General features: G+C 33.3%; 1 non-coding gene across 1 annotated transcript; it reads right to left on the reverse strand.

Annotated features, from left to right (window-relative positions):
* Nucleotides 1-692: 692 nt before the first annotated feature.
* TRNAV-AAC (transfer RNA valine (anticodon AAC)) lies at nt 693-766 on the reverse strand. Its single transcript has one exon. It is a non-coding gene; the product is annotated as a tRNA-Val (tRNA).
* Nucleotides 767-13,117: the final 12,351 nt, after the last annotated feature.

Consider the following 13,117-nt stretch of genomic DNA (forward strand, 5'->3'; position numbering starts at 1 on the left):
ATGCGAGCATTATAGATCATCATTTTGGATGTTCAAAGTGTTTACACTTTAACTGTGTCTTTCAAAATGACGATTCATAAATATTTAAAATTTTTTTTTTTCAATCCAAGATGAAAATCCTACTCAATCATAAAAGAAAATGGAATAAATATACCTGTTTGTCATTTTGGAGTTTAAAAACCTAAAATTCTAAAATGAAAGGGATTTTGAAAGACTGCGTTGGAGACCCTTCTAGTGGATTTTGCACTCCAAAATGAAGAGAATTGAAGAGATTTTGAAAGATGCGTTGGAGTTACTCTTAGGATGAAAGTTTCTCTAATTGTTTTCTTTTGGAGTAGGTGCTAACTATTTCTGTTGGCAAAATCTTTGGATGATGACACCAAGGACCCGAGTTCAAATCCTATCAGCATCGAATTACTAAATTCATTAAAAACATGCTTACTTATATATGAAATATATTAAGGTTCATGACCTCATAGGGGGCTAGTTTTTCCAAATGTACGAATCATCTTTGATGTCGACGAGTCTCTTTGATGTACTATTCATAGTAAGTATCTCCACTCAATTGTCATAATAAGATGCTAAGCTCGGAATAAAAATAAAATAATAATAATAATAATAAAGTGCAATTAAGATGGGATTTTTGAAACCTCCATAAAAAAGAAAAAAAAGGCATTCAGAATTAAAATCAATGGCGTCGCCCGGACTTGAACCGGAGACCTTCAGTGTGTTAGACTGACGTGATAACCAACTACACCACGACACCATTATTTATTTTTTATTTCACTATAATTTTATTTAAAATAATGTAACAATGTTGGGAGCTTCTAAATGAGATCCCCCTTGTGGGGCTGTACTATGTAGCTAGTACAATTGGATTTTACGAAATTTAGTTTTTGAGACAAAAAAACGTGTTTGAAAACGGTCTTTATAGGGCTGTGAATTTTCCCTGTTAGTCCCTAACCTGGTTAGGCTACGAATGAAAGAGATGGGCCAGGCCTTGATATTTAGCCCAAAAATATGGACTGGGCTCACATTTTTGAAGCCCATAAAACTAAGTTGGGCTAGGATTGACAAATGCCAAGCTCGGCCCTGCCATCCCGGAATCATATATTTAGTACAATATTTTATAAGTCGCCATACCATTCTTTATCCACATATCGTGGATTAGATACTTTTCAAACTAGTTTTATTAGGAGTGTTAGATCAGAGACGAATGCATGATAGTGGTCTAGATTCAACAAAACAATAGAAAAAGGTGTCTATATTGTGGATAATTACTATTAGATTGCCTTTTGGCTAGATTAGATCAGTAGGTATAACCCATCAAATGGTGGGTCCCATCTATGATCATGGTCAAGATCTCTTATGTGGGCTAGACTGGCCCAAACCAGACCATTAGCTCAAAGAGGCCCATTAGAATTTAGGGTCAGACTAAGCTTACACCACCTCTCTAGGGGTTGGTTTAGGGCCATCAAAAGTTGGGCCTAAAAGGCTCAACCCAAGCCTTTCTTGAGCTTAGGAAGAGTTCTCCAAATTTTGAGTTCTATTCGGGCTTGTATCTTGGAACCCATCCCGAATCTGGATCTGTCTGAGACTCAGTACTGGGATACACTAAAGGCCCAACATCTTTTTTGGGTTAGGTGATCTTAACCCGCCTCGATTGACAGGAGTTGGTCCCCTTAAATATTTGTTCCTTAGTGTTGAGCAATATTCATCCTCACAAATATTTGTAACAACTCAAAGCCGGCCCAAGCCCAGGTCATATCAACAGACGATGTCTTCCGTTGATTTTTAATCTAGATTACTCCACCAAGTAACTCACTGAAGACAACATCGTAAATGATGATAAAAATCAGTTCGAAGACACAAATAGGGGAAATTACTTAATAGACCATAATTTGGGGTTTTCTTAGTAAGTGCCTCTTAATTTTTCGACGGTAACTTAATTATTCACGTGGTAAATATTTTTTAACTAAATGCCTCATCTCCTTATATATAAAATAAAATAAAAAATGACTTAAATTATCCATAATACTTTTGTTCACATCTTCTACCTCATCTGAGCTTTTCAACGGCTATTATGATACATTTCAAATATTTACAACGACGAACGATGATTGGATGACATATTCCTCATTTTGGATATTTTGTGAAAAGCTATCCGATGGCAAATTCGTCATTTCAAAATTCACTCCTTTTATACTATAAAGTAGCTCGACCGACAAATAAATTTAAGTTCAATGCAACTCCACCCATGGAAATAACCATCTAACACTCTATTTGATCCATGGACTCCTTTTTGCTTTCTAAGAAACCATTGGACCATTAACATTGGGCCCACCATTCAAGCATTTTTTTTTATAAAAAAATATATCATACAGCCCACCAAAATCACTAAATCAAATTGATTTTCAATGAGCAAATAAATGGTCATGAAATAATGTGACACGTGGCAAATTTGGGGTGGTGATAGTTCAAACTTCAAACTCTGCTTTTACACAACTGGATTTAACTTTTTTTTTTTTTAAACCTTGGGAGGGTGGGCCGGTGGTAGGCTTTACAGCCCATAAAAGGAATAAATGTTGGTCTGAGAAGAGAGGGCACGGGTGTGTATGTGTGTGTGTGTGTGTGTCACCTTTTGCTTTTCTCTTTCATTAACTTTTACTTTTTCTTTTCTTTATTTATTTACCTTTGTGCCCCCAACCGTGGAAGAATTGATTAAGGCATGAGGATGAGGGGAAGAAGAGAATAAACGGTCCCCAACAAAGATTTGGAGGTGTGCACACAGACACAGACACACATCCCCATAAGAGGACATTGGTGCCTCGTGTTCACTCCCACCTTTTTTGTTTTTGTTTTTGTTGTTTTTGTGCTAAACTTTTCCTTTTCATTTAATAAACTAAAGGAAAAATCACAGAAAGGGTAATGACATTTACCAAAAAATTACTGACTCAAATACATTTTAAAATATTTACCAAAAGGGTTTTATATCCGCTTTGGTATTTATTTATTTTTACCAAAACAGGTACCACATTTTCTATTTTACTTTCTTTCACCTTCTTGTGAATATTAAATAAGACATTTTTTTTAGTTAAAAAGGGTATAAATGTAACTTGAACTTAAAAGGTCTTATGGATTGTGGAGTCTGATAGTATTGGTCAATGAGGAGGTACTCTTAATCAAGTCAAGTATCCCCATTGATCAATAAAAAATAATTTAAGGGTATTTTTGTAATTTTACTAATATTATGTAAAACCTTAGTTAAATTTTTCTAGGGGTATACATATCTATTTTCGATGGAAGAGTGTAATCTATAACTACGTTTTTTTTATCTTCATAGTAAAATTAATATGATTTATGGACATACTTTAATATTGAGGGAATCACGTAAAAATATGTCTTTTGTGTTTAGTGCATCTTGATTTAATTTTCTTTGAATATTATCTTGAATTGATCTCTTTACAAAAGACACATTTTGAAAAGAGTCGCGAAATTCTAACTTGAAAAGTTTCACTCGATTTGTACTCGATCAACATGGCAAGTGCACAAAACCATTTATCTTTTTTTACGAGATACACAAGAAAAAGATCTACGGTTTTGTGCACTAGTCACATCGATCGAGTATAAATTGAGTAAAAATTTTCGAGTCAGATTATCATTAGTCTTTTGAAAAACATGGTATAAAGGTAAATTCAGTTTAATGTCCCTACAATAAATGCCCACTTTGGTAAAACTAAATAAGTACAAAAATGGGTCTATATACCATGGGTCTAAATATATTAGTAAAACACCCATAATTTATGCTATATTTTATTTCTGTTATGTCTCATATACCAAAATGCCAAATACCTATAAATACCTTGGCAAATCCAATCGTTTTGGATTTTATTAGTTCTGAATCTAATAAGATATTCGTAAACAATAGTGCTTCCGAGCTATTTTAGCTCCAATACTAAAATAAGTAATCTTGAAATTGGTTTCAATTAGGGGCGCAACTGGTTTGGTTTGGGGTCAAATTGAATCGAACCAACATAGGTCGGTTCTACTAAATCAGAGCCAAACTGAAATGCCAATAGAGCCAAACCAACTCAAATCGAACTAAGGTTGGTTCAGATCTATGAGTTGCCAATATTCTATAAACCGAAGTAATATTTAGAATTAGAAAACAAATATATGACAAACATAAATTTAATATAATAAATCATTAATCTATCCATAAAAGATAAATCATTAATTTATGTCCTACCTCTTAAAATAATTTATAATAAATTTGTATATGCATACATATATATATATATGGGAGCGGTTCGGCAGCCCTAAAGTTTGCCAAGTTTTGTGCCAAACATTTTTTGTAAATCACTTTTGATGGGGTTAGAAGTTTTGTAATAGACTGATTTTTTTGAGGATGATTTCTACAGTGAAGAGATCATCCTAAAAAAAATCAGCTCATTTTGAAACTTCTAACCCTAGTTTACAACTTGAAGAATCGTGGATCGTCCAATTTTTGTAAATAACTTTTGATAGGGTTAGAAGTTTTGGAATAGGCTGATTTTTTGTGAGGATGATCTCCTCATCATAGAGATCATCCTCACAAAAAATCAGCTCATTCCAAAGCTTCTAACCCATATTTGAAAAATGTTTGGCACCAAACTTGGCAAACTTTAGGGCTGCTGAACCGTCCCCTATATATATATATATATATATATATGGGAAATGTTCAGCACCCTAAGTTTTACCACACACTTTAACAAACGTTTTTTGTCTTACATGGGTTAGAAGTTTTGGAATGGGCTGATTTTTGGTGAGGATGATCTCTATGATTAGAAGATCATCCTCCCCAAAAATCAGCCCATTCCGAAATGTTTAGCCCCATGTTTACAAGTTGAAAAATCGTGGATCGTCCATTTTTTGTAAATCATTTTTGATGGGGTTAGAAGTTTTGGAATGAGCTGATTTTTGGTGAGGATGATCTTCTCACCATAGAGATCATCCTCACCAAAAATTAGCCCATTCCGAAACTTCTAACCCATATAGGACAAAACACGTTTGTTAAAGTGTGTGGCAAAACTTAGGGTGCTGAACGGTACCCTATATATATATATATATATATATATATGGGAAATGTTCAGCACCCTAAGTTTTACCACACACTTTAACAAACGTTTTTTGTCCTACATGGGTTAGAAGTTTTGGAATGAGTTGATTTTTGGTGAGGATGATCTCTATGATTAGAAGATCATCCTCCCCAAAAATCAGCCCATTCCGAAATGTTTAGCCCCATGTTTACACGTTGAAAAATCGTGGACTGTCCATTTTTTGTAAATCAATTTTGATGGGGTTAGAAGTTTTGGAATGAGCTGATTTTTGGTGAGGATGATCTCCTCACCATAGAGATCATCCTCACCAAAAATCAGCTCATTCCGAAACTTCTAACCCATGTAAGACAAAACGCGTTTGTTAAAGTGTGTGGTAAAACTTAGGATGCCGAACGGGACCCTATATATATATATATATATATATATGAGTGACATTTGACAACCAACATTAGGGAGCCAAAATTTTGTCCTATGTGAGTTGAAAATTTTAAATTGAACTGATTTTTTGTGAGGATGATCTCTATGACTGGGAGATCATCCTAAAAAAAAAAGAAAAAAAAAGTCAAATCTGATCACTTCTAACCCCATCAAAAGTGGTTTACATTTTAATGGTAAAAAATCGACAGTCTACAATTCTAAATTACTTTTGACGGGGTTAGAAGTTTCTAATTAGGCTGGTTTTTGAGGAAGATTTCGTCATTATAGATATCATTCTCACAAAAAATCAACTCAATCTGAAACTTTTAAATCATACAGGACAAATGTGTTGGCTCCATACTAGGTCATGGCATCAACTCTCCTCAAGCCTTAACCACTTTATTAAGTGGCACCTTATATATTTATTTATCACATGAGTTTTTAATTCTTGGTTTTGTTCAGTTCTATACAAGTTTTGAATCAAGAATCAAACCAGATTGATCGGTACTTTATTTTCTTAATCCAAAATCAAACCAAAACTTGTTCCAAATTGAATCAAACCAACCCAAAAGCTATTTGTAGAACATGTGAGAGTTTAGCAATCTAAATCTCTTCTACTTGAGTTTAGGAGTAGCCAACAGTCAAAGAGTTTAAGGTGTGAATGGACACCTTAAAAGTAGTTTTGAAAATTAATTTTTCAAGGCGTTGGTGACTCAAATCTGATCTTAACTTAGAGGTTCAGGTAAGGAACTTCGGTTGCAAGATGTGGATGGTGTTAAACACCCCATCTTATCCATTGGTGGTTACCATAGTATTGGTCAAAAGTAAAAAACTATGACTATTTTTTTAAAGATTTTTGAGTTAAAATGCTAATGATGATGAATGTGTATGGTTACCATGGTAGTTTAATGTGTATGTGCCAATAGTGAAATATAAATGAAATGTTTCACTTGCTTGATTTTTTTTTTGTTTGCTTTGAGCTAGAGCATAAATCTAACAAGATTTCACTTTTAATGACTCAAGCCTTTTGGTGATGATGCATGAATGGGTGTGTACAAGAGTGTATGCATGCAAAGGTTCCACTAAGGAACTTATTATGGACTTAGAAGGGGAGATTATCTTTCATGGTGGGATTACTCTCTACCACCCTTGTCATTTGATATGCCTATACTAGATACTTGCAATGGACATGATCTCAAAGTAAAGAATAAAAATCTTATACAGCAATCTAAAAGAAAGATTACAATAATTACTTGAAAATGAAATAAACTCGAAGTTAAAAAAAATTAAAGACATTAAAAAGTAATTAAATGTTTCCTAAGAAATTTATTATAGACTTAAAGAGGAAGATTACCTCACATGGAGGGATTGCTCTCTACCACCATTGTCATTTGATAAAGAAAGAGTTACAATATATACTTGAAAAAGAAATAGAAGTTTGGAAAGTAAAGAGATTGGATCAAGAGCATGGTTTTAAAATTCAGTTTCACGTCTCGTCTCATCTCGTCCATGCTAGATACCGAGTCGTCTCAAACGAGTTTTTTCAATACGTTTGAGACGTCTTGTTCAAAAATAAAAAATAAAAAAATGTGGGGGTTATAAACCTCGTTTGAAAAAATTGATTTGTTTGTCCGTCTCATCCATGCTTGATATCGAGAAAACTCGGACGATACGTCTTGATCTTGAATGAGTTTTGAAACCATGAGTAAGGGGGTAGAAGTGGGATTGGGGGTATGCAAATAAGTAAAAACATAAAATTAATACTCCACCCCAGCCTGATCTTTTTCCTTCTTTTCTTCATCGTCTTGTTCTAAGCCCAAGGTGTTTGAAAAGGTAAATGAAAAGAGTTTTGAGGTTTTAGAAGGCAGTGAGAAGATAATTAGACAAAATTTTAGGAATGTAAATTTGCTCATCATTTATAGGTCTTTGTGAGACCTCTGGGGATAAAAAGGTCCAAACTCTACAAATTTAACTTAATTTCAATAAAACCTCAAAAAATGAATTTGTTTACCCTCAATCAACAAGTCATTGATGACCTTTTACACCACTTTGAGTCTTGCCAATTATGATGAGAGTCACAAATTGTTAAGATCACTTTTATCGTTATCGCCTTATCCCCCACCCTCCTATCCCTCGATCACATTTCGATGCTTAAGTTAATAATAAGGAAAACTTGCAACTTATGTCAATAATGGATTGGAGTTTTATATCTTTTCTCCCCCCTTTTGACTCATTCCATTCTCTTACCATTTAATGGAGGAATCTCACACAACACTTCCAACACCTTCAAATATCTTGTCCTAGGGTACAATGCAATACCATTAAAAGAAACTCCAATGCCAAAGCTAGAATCACAATTCATTTAAAATTGGAATTACATGGAAAAAAAAAAAATGAGTAAGATTATATTGGCCCTTCTATAGGTTTACTACTCATTGTTCTAGGAACTCAACATCTCATTTTAGTTATTGATACATCCTTATTTATTTTCTTGATCATTATGTGATTGTGATTATCTTTCTATCCAAATCATTCCATCAGTTACTCATGGACACTACATTCTTAGTTTTTCATCTTCAGATCATGTTCCTGCATTTAAGGGATCCTCTCACGGTGAAAAATCCCCCCCCCCCCTGTAAATGGCCATTCATCCTTTCCAACGTAATTGGATGCATGACCTAAGAATGGAGATATATTAATGAACTACGACTAGATATATCCCATTAAAAGATCCCTAGGCAATAACTTAGACGGTGGCGAAGTGTTCTAATTTTTTACACACACATTTGAATATTTTGTTGTATTTTTCGTCTTAATCATGAGGCCTTTTTTAAGTTTAAACTACTCACAATTATTTTCAGGATTGTTTCAATTTCATTTAATCTATTAGTGTTAAAATTAAGAACTTAATTTATTTCAAGAAACAAATGTTTACCTTCCTTAATTACCCATTGACATATGGATGAGAATTTTCTTCATATCCATTATGAATGTGGATCATTGATCCAGTGACGTGTCCAATGAATAATCAAGGAATATAAGATTTACATGGTTCGGCTAGGCTTTTACGTTTGTAGATGAGAGAGTTTCATATAATCTAAGAATGGTTATAGCCCTAACTTATGTAATTAAAGGTTTTTCTCCCCGAAACCATCTCTCTCTCTGAATTCAAAATACCATATTTCCCCTTACATCAAATAACCTATTATAGTTTCAATGGATTTTGTGTTTGAGCCTCGATTAGGAACAATTAACATTAAAACCTTAATTCAAGACACCCAACCCAACATCCACTAAATATATACATACATATGACACAACCTGAAGGGGTTGGCCTAGTGGCAAGCCGAGCCTTGATAAGCTTCTCAGAAAGGGTAGGTCAAGTGTTCGAAAACCCATCAAGCAATGAATTCCTTGCGATCACCCTCCAGGATCCGATTGACCCTTGACTCAACTAGTTGTAAGTAGGACTTTTTAAGGGACGGTGCGCTTGACCGTTGGATTAGTGGAATCCACCCCACTTTAAAAAAATATATATATTATATGTATATATGACATATAAGAGAGGGGAATTCACCCACAATTGTGCTGAGTAGTATTTCTAGGCAAGCCATGGATTCCTTCAATAATGATCATTCCTTGTTTGAATAGATAAAATATTATATATGTGAGGTCATATGGTAAGGGATGGCAGCATAGTAGAGATTTGTGGGGTACTCTGCCTTCTTTGGATTATATTCGATTTCCTATGAAAAAGCGAAATTTAACAGCTTTCTCTTTCCCCTGTTATAAGAATGCAAGGCCAGTTGTTCTTCTAATGTTTCAGTTTATTATTATTATATTGGGTTAAAAAATTTGTACAATAATTTCTCCTATTTTAAATTCAACAATTATTCAAAATTCATTGACTTTTTGATATCACGTGAAAGGGTAATTTAGACATAACATCCGGCTTTTAGTTGATATTTGAGATTCTCACAATCACAATCAGTTCGAATTTAGTTCGTCCCTTCAAATTCGAGTTCAGAGTTCGTGGTTCGCCAATCTAAAATGAATCCGATTCGTAAGAGTAGAGGGAGAAATTCATTTTTGGGTTCACTTTTATTTCCTAGATCGATTCGCTTATGGACATATATAATTTAAGTATATAAGTTATAATTATTATATTAAAAAAATTTAAGTTAAATAAAAATAAATTAGTAAAATAATTTAAATTTTAAATATAAAAAAAAATCAATTAAAAAATATTTGATTTGTCAAATCAAATTGGTGAGTTTGTCGTGATTTGCTTTATTTTACAAACTTTGTACAAATCGTACCACAAATTGGTTCACTTTATGCTGATTCGTGATTCCGACTAGTAGAAATAAATTGGGTAACATTGTTTGAGAAAACTCCAATATTTTCAAATCGATCACACTTTGGTTATAATAGTCTTCAAAAAAATATAAATTAAAATAACTAACATATTAGTTTCTTCATCTTCTTGATAATACTCACCCATAAATATTGGATTGGGTCTGATCGTGTTTGGATTGGTCATCACATCAAATCTGATTTAATAGACAAAATGTGAATAAGTTTCATTTATTTAAACAAATATATTGTATAATTTGTATAAGTTTTTAGGTCTAGAGTCCTATCATAGCGAGACATCATTAATCGAAAACTGATCTAATAGCTTATCAAATTGGATCCTTATTAAAACCCAAATCCTTGATCGAGTTCCAACCTTATTGTATCTAAATGATTGGATTTCACGTGTAATCCGATCCATCGACATCCCTAATGAAGTATTCTTAAATTAGGTTCACATTTTTCAATGGGCCAACCTTCATAGTCCTTCTCAGCCATTCAATTGGCAGGTCATGCATAATTTATGCAAAGCCCAAAAATCACAAATTGTCAAGATCTACATCTGGTTTAGACTTCAGATGCATGGTTTGGTGTTTAAGGTGCATTGGAGACGGTACACTTCAAGTTCATGGAATAACAAAGCTTGTTGATTTACCATTTATGGTTGTTTAAATTTGAAATGTCAAATTTGCCCTTTCTTGGCTGACACTTGGGACTTCACCGCCAAAATCTCCATGATCTAAAAGGGGATTTTTTTTTTTTTTTTTGAAGCAGCCATCCCGCTTCAAAATTTCTCTAGAAACCCCTCTTTCGTATTACACGTGGTTTTGTTTTCCAAGGACGTATCCCAAATATCAATGAAAAAGTAGGGGCGTGAAATAAATATAAAATGGCATGTATCTGGTAAAGATGAGGGTTCGACCAAGTATTTCTTACAAAAATAATTAAACCAACAATAATTTATGCGAGCATGGTTGAATAAGGAGAATGAAAAACGAAACACATAGGGTAATATTTTATTAATTTATTTTAATTTTTGAGTGCAATCATCAAAGAGTGCAAAGGAAAAAAATTTAACTAATGGAGTGCAATTGGTAGTGTTTGGTGTGCAACCAGTCAGGCCCTTAAATTAGGAGGTCGGAAAATCATTTTCTTGAGAAGTGATGTGAGGTGGAAAAACATTTTCTCTCCCAAGGTGGAAATTCTCTTTGGGGGGGACAAATTTATTTAGTAGAAAACCAAATTTTCAAAGAAAATCATTTTCCCACCAATTTTCCATTGGTGAATTGTGATCAATCAACGTTACATTTCATGGGTGGGCCATGGAGCCAAAACAGACTTGAAATGCCTTAACCTTGTGTTGTGTTCAAACTTTTGGTCCATTTTTCATAAAATAAGTCTTAAGGTTTGCCCTTAAAATAAAGTTTGATTCAAGGTACTCAATGTGGGTTTTCTCTTTTTTCTTTTTTAAGGGTTTGGATAAGCCTCATTTGTAATGGTCCATTGTGAATGATGGCTGTTCATCATGAAAGGCATGTTATATCTACTATATCTATACAAAAGAGAATCATGAGTAACCCATAACATATTAGGTCACATTTTTCAATAATAAAAATCCTATAATAGATAATTTTATATTGTTATTTTAATTACTTTGTTGAAGTGATATTGAAATTGACATCGTTTCACACATTGCTGATGTGGATGTTTGTATAGAACCATTTCATCGAGATACGAGTGAGAAGTATCTATGGTTCTGTGCACACCAATGTGTGAAATGATGTCAATTTCAATGTCACTCCAGTAGGACTCATAATTAAATATACGGAAATGTGAAACTACTTTATTATAACTAATCATACATGTCTTATGTTCGAATTGTGGATTCCTAGATCTTGAGATGTATATTATGAAAGTATGAAACTATCAAGAAACGTGAGATTTAATTACGCTTAAATTTTTATCGAGATTAAATTCTTGATTTATAAAATTTTATATTTCCCAACTTGAAACCACTCTACCAAAACCAAAATTTCATCTTTGTTGTAATATCAAATATCCCTATTAGAGTTTTGAAATGAATTCTAAGTTGGGCATTTGATGAGGAGTTCCCACCAAAGCCTTCATTCAAGACATTTTACCCAACACGTGTGTCTCTCTCTTGAATTCTCAAATTGTCATCCTATGGGTTGATTTGCCATAAAAATAAAACCAACACATATCTATCCATGTGCACTAATCTTTATATTTTAATATAAAAATGACACCTATTTCCATATTTAAACGCCACTATTATTATGAGATATATAATCTTTAAGCAACAATTCAATAAGTTTTTAGTTAATTTACACTTAATAAGGCACAATCATGAGGTTTCGAATGGGTTTTGGTAATAGACTCAGACTAGTTGTCATGGTTTAAAATCTCGTTCTGTTTCGAATGTTTCGATCAAAATATTTCGATTTTTTAACATTCCGAGACGAAATGCTATGTAAAAATAATGTTTCATTTTGTCCACTTCAGTGTTTAAATTCTTAGAGACAAAGAGAGATTCTAAGGTTCCACTTGGATCGTTGGAGTCATCAAGGATCTCGTCTTCATCAAATTCACTGGACAATCTTGTCTGTCTTCCTCGGATTTGTTGGACGATCTCATTTGTCTTCCTCGTCTCAATCCCTCTTGAGTCTCAAGTATGAGAAACCCTCTATTTCATACGATTGTAATGCCCTTGACTTCAGTCATCTCTCAAAGAATCACTTTAAAAGGTTGATTTAAAAAAGTCCCTCCATATTTTGTTAAATATTTGAGATATCCATGTCTTTCCTAACTGATAACATGTCCCTTGACTTTGGTCTTCACTAAGAGAATATTTTTAAAGGTTAATAATAATATTTGGAATGTTTTCGCCAATGTTTCGGTATCGTTTAATTTCTTTAGAAAATTGAAATATCGAAACGAAACGAGATTTTGAACCATGCTAGTTGCATTCTAGTTGTTAAATCTCTTACAAAATTGAGCATAAAAGCTATTACATTTCTTGATGATCGAACAATATACTTTGAAGCGATCATTTTCATTGCATTTATTCTATTACTATAAATACATGTGCAACTAGGCCAATTATGATTTGAGTAGAAGGAATAATCTAGAAGAGGAAAAAAAAATCTTGGATTGAAAGAGAGAGGAGATATAAAAACAATTGTAAAAACCAAACTATGGGCTCGGTAATAATTGAATGGAGAATT

This window comes from Akebia trifoliata, chromosome 10 (genome assembly GCF_017979445.1).
Source record: "Akebia trifoliata isolate Shusen 1 chromosome 10, ASM1797944v1, whole genome shotgun sequence".
Lineage (NCBI taxonomy): Eukaryota > Viridiplantae > Streptophyta > Magnoliopsida > Ranunculales > Lardizabalaceae > Akebia > Akebia trifoliata.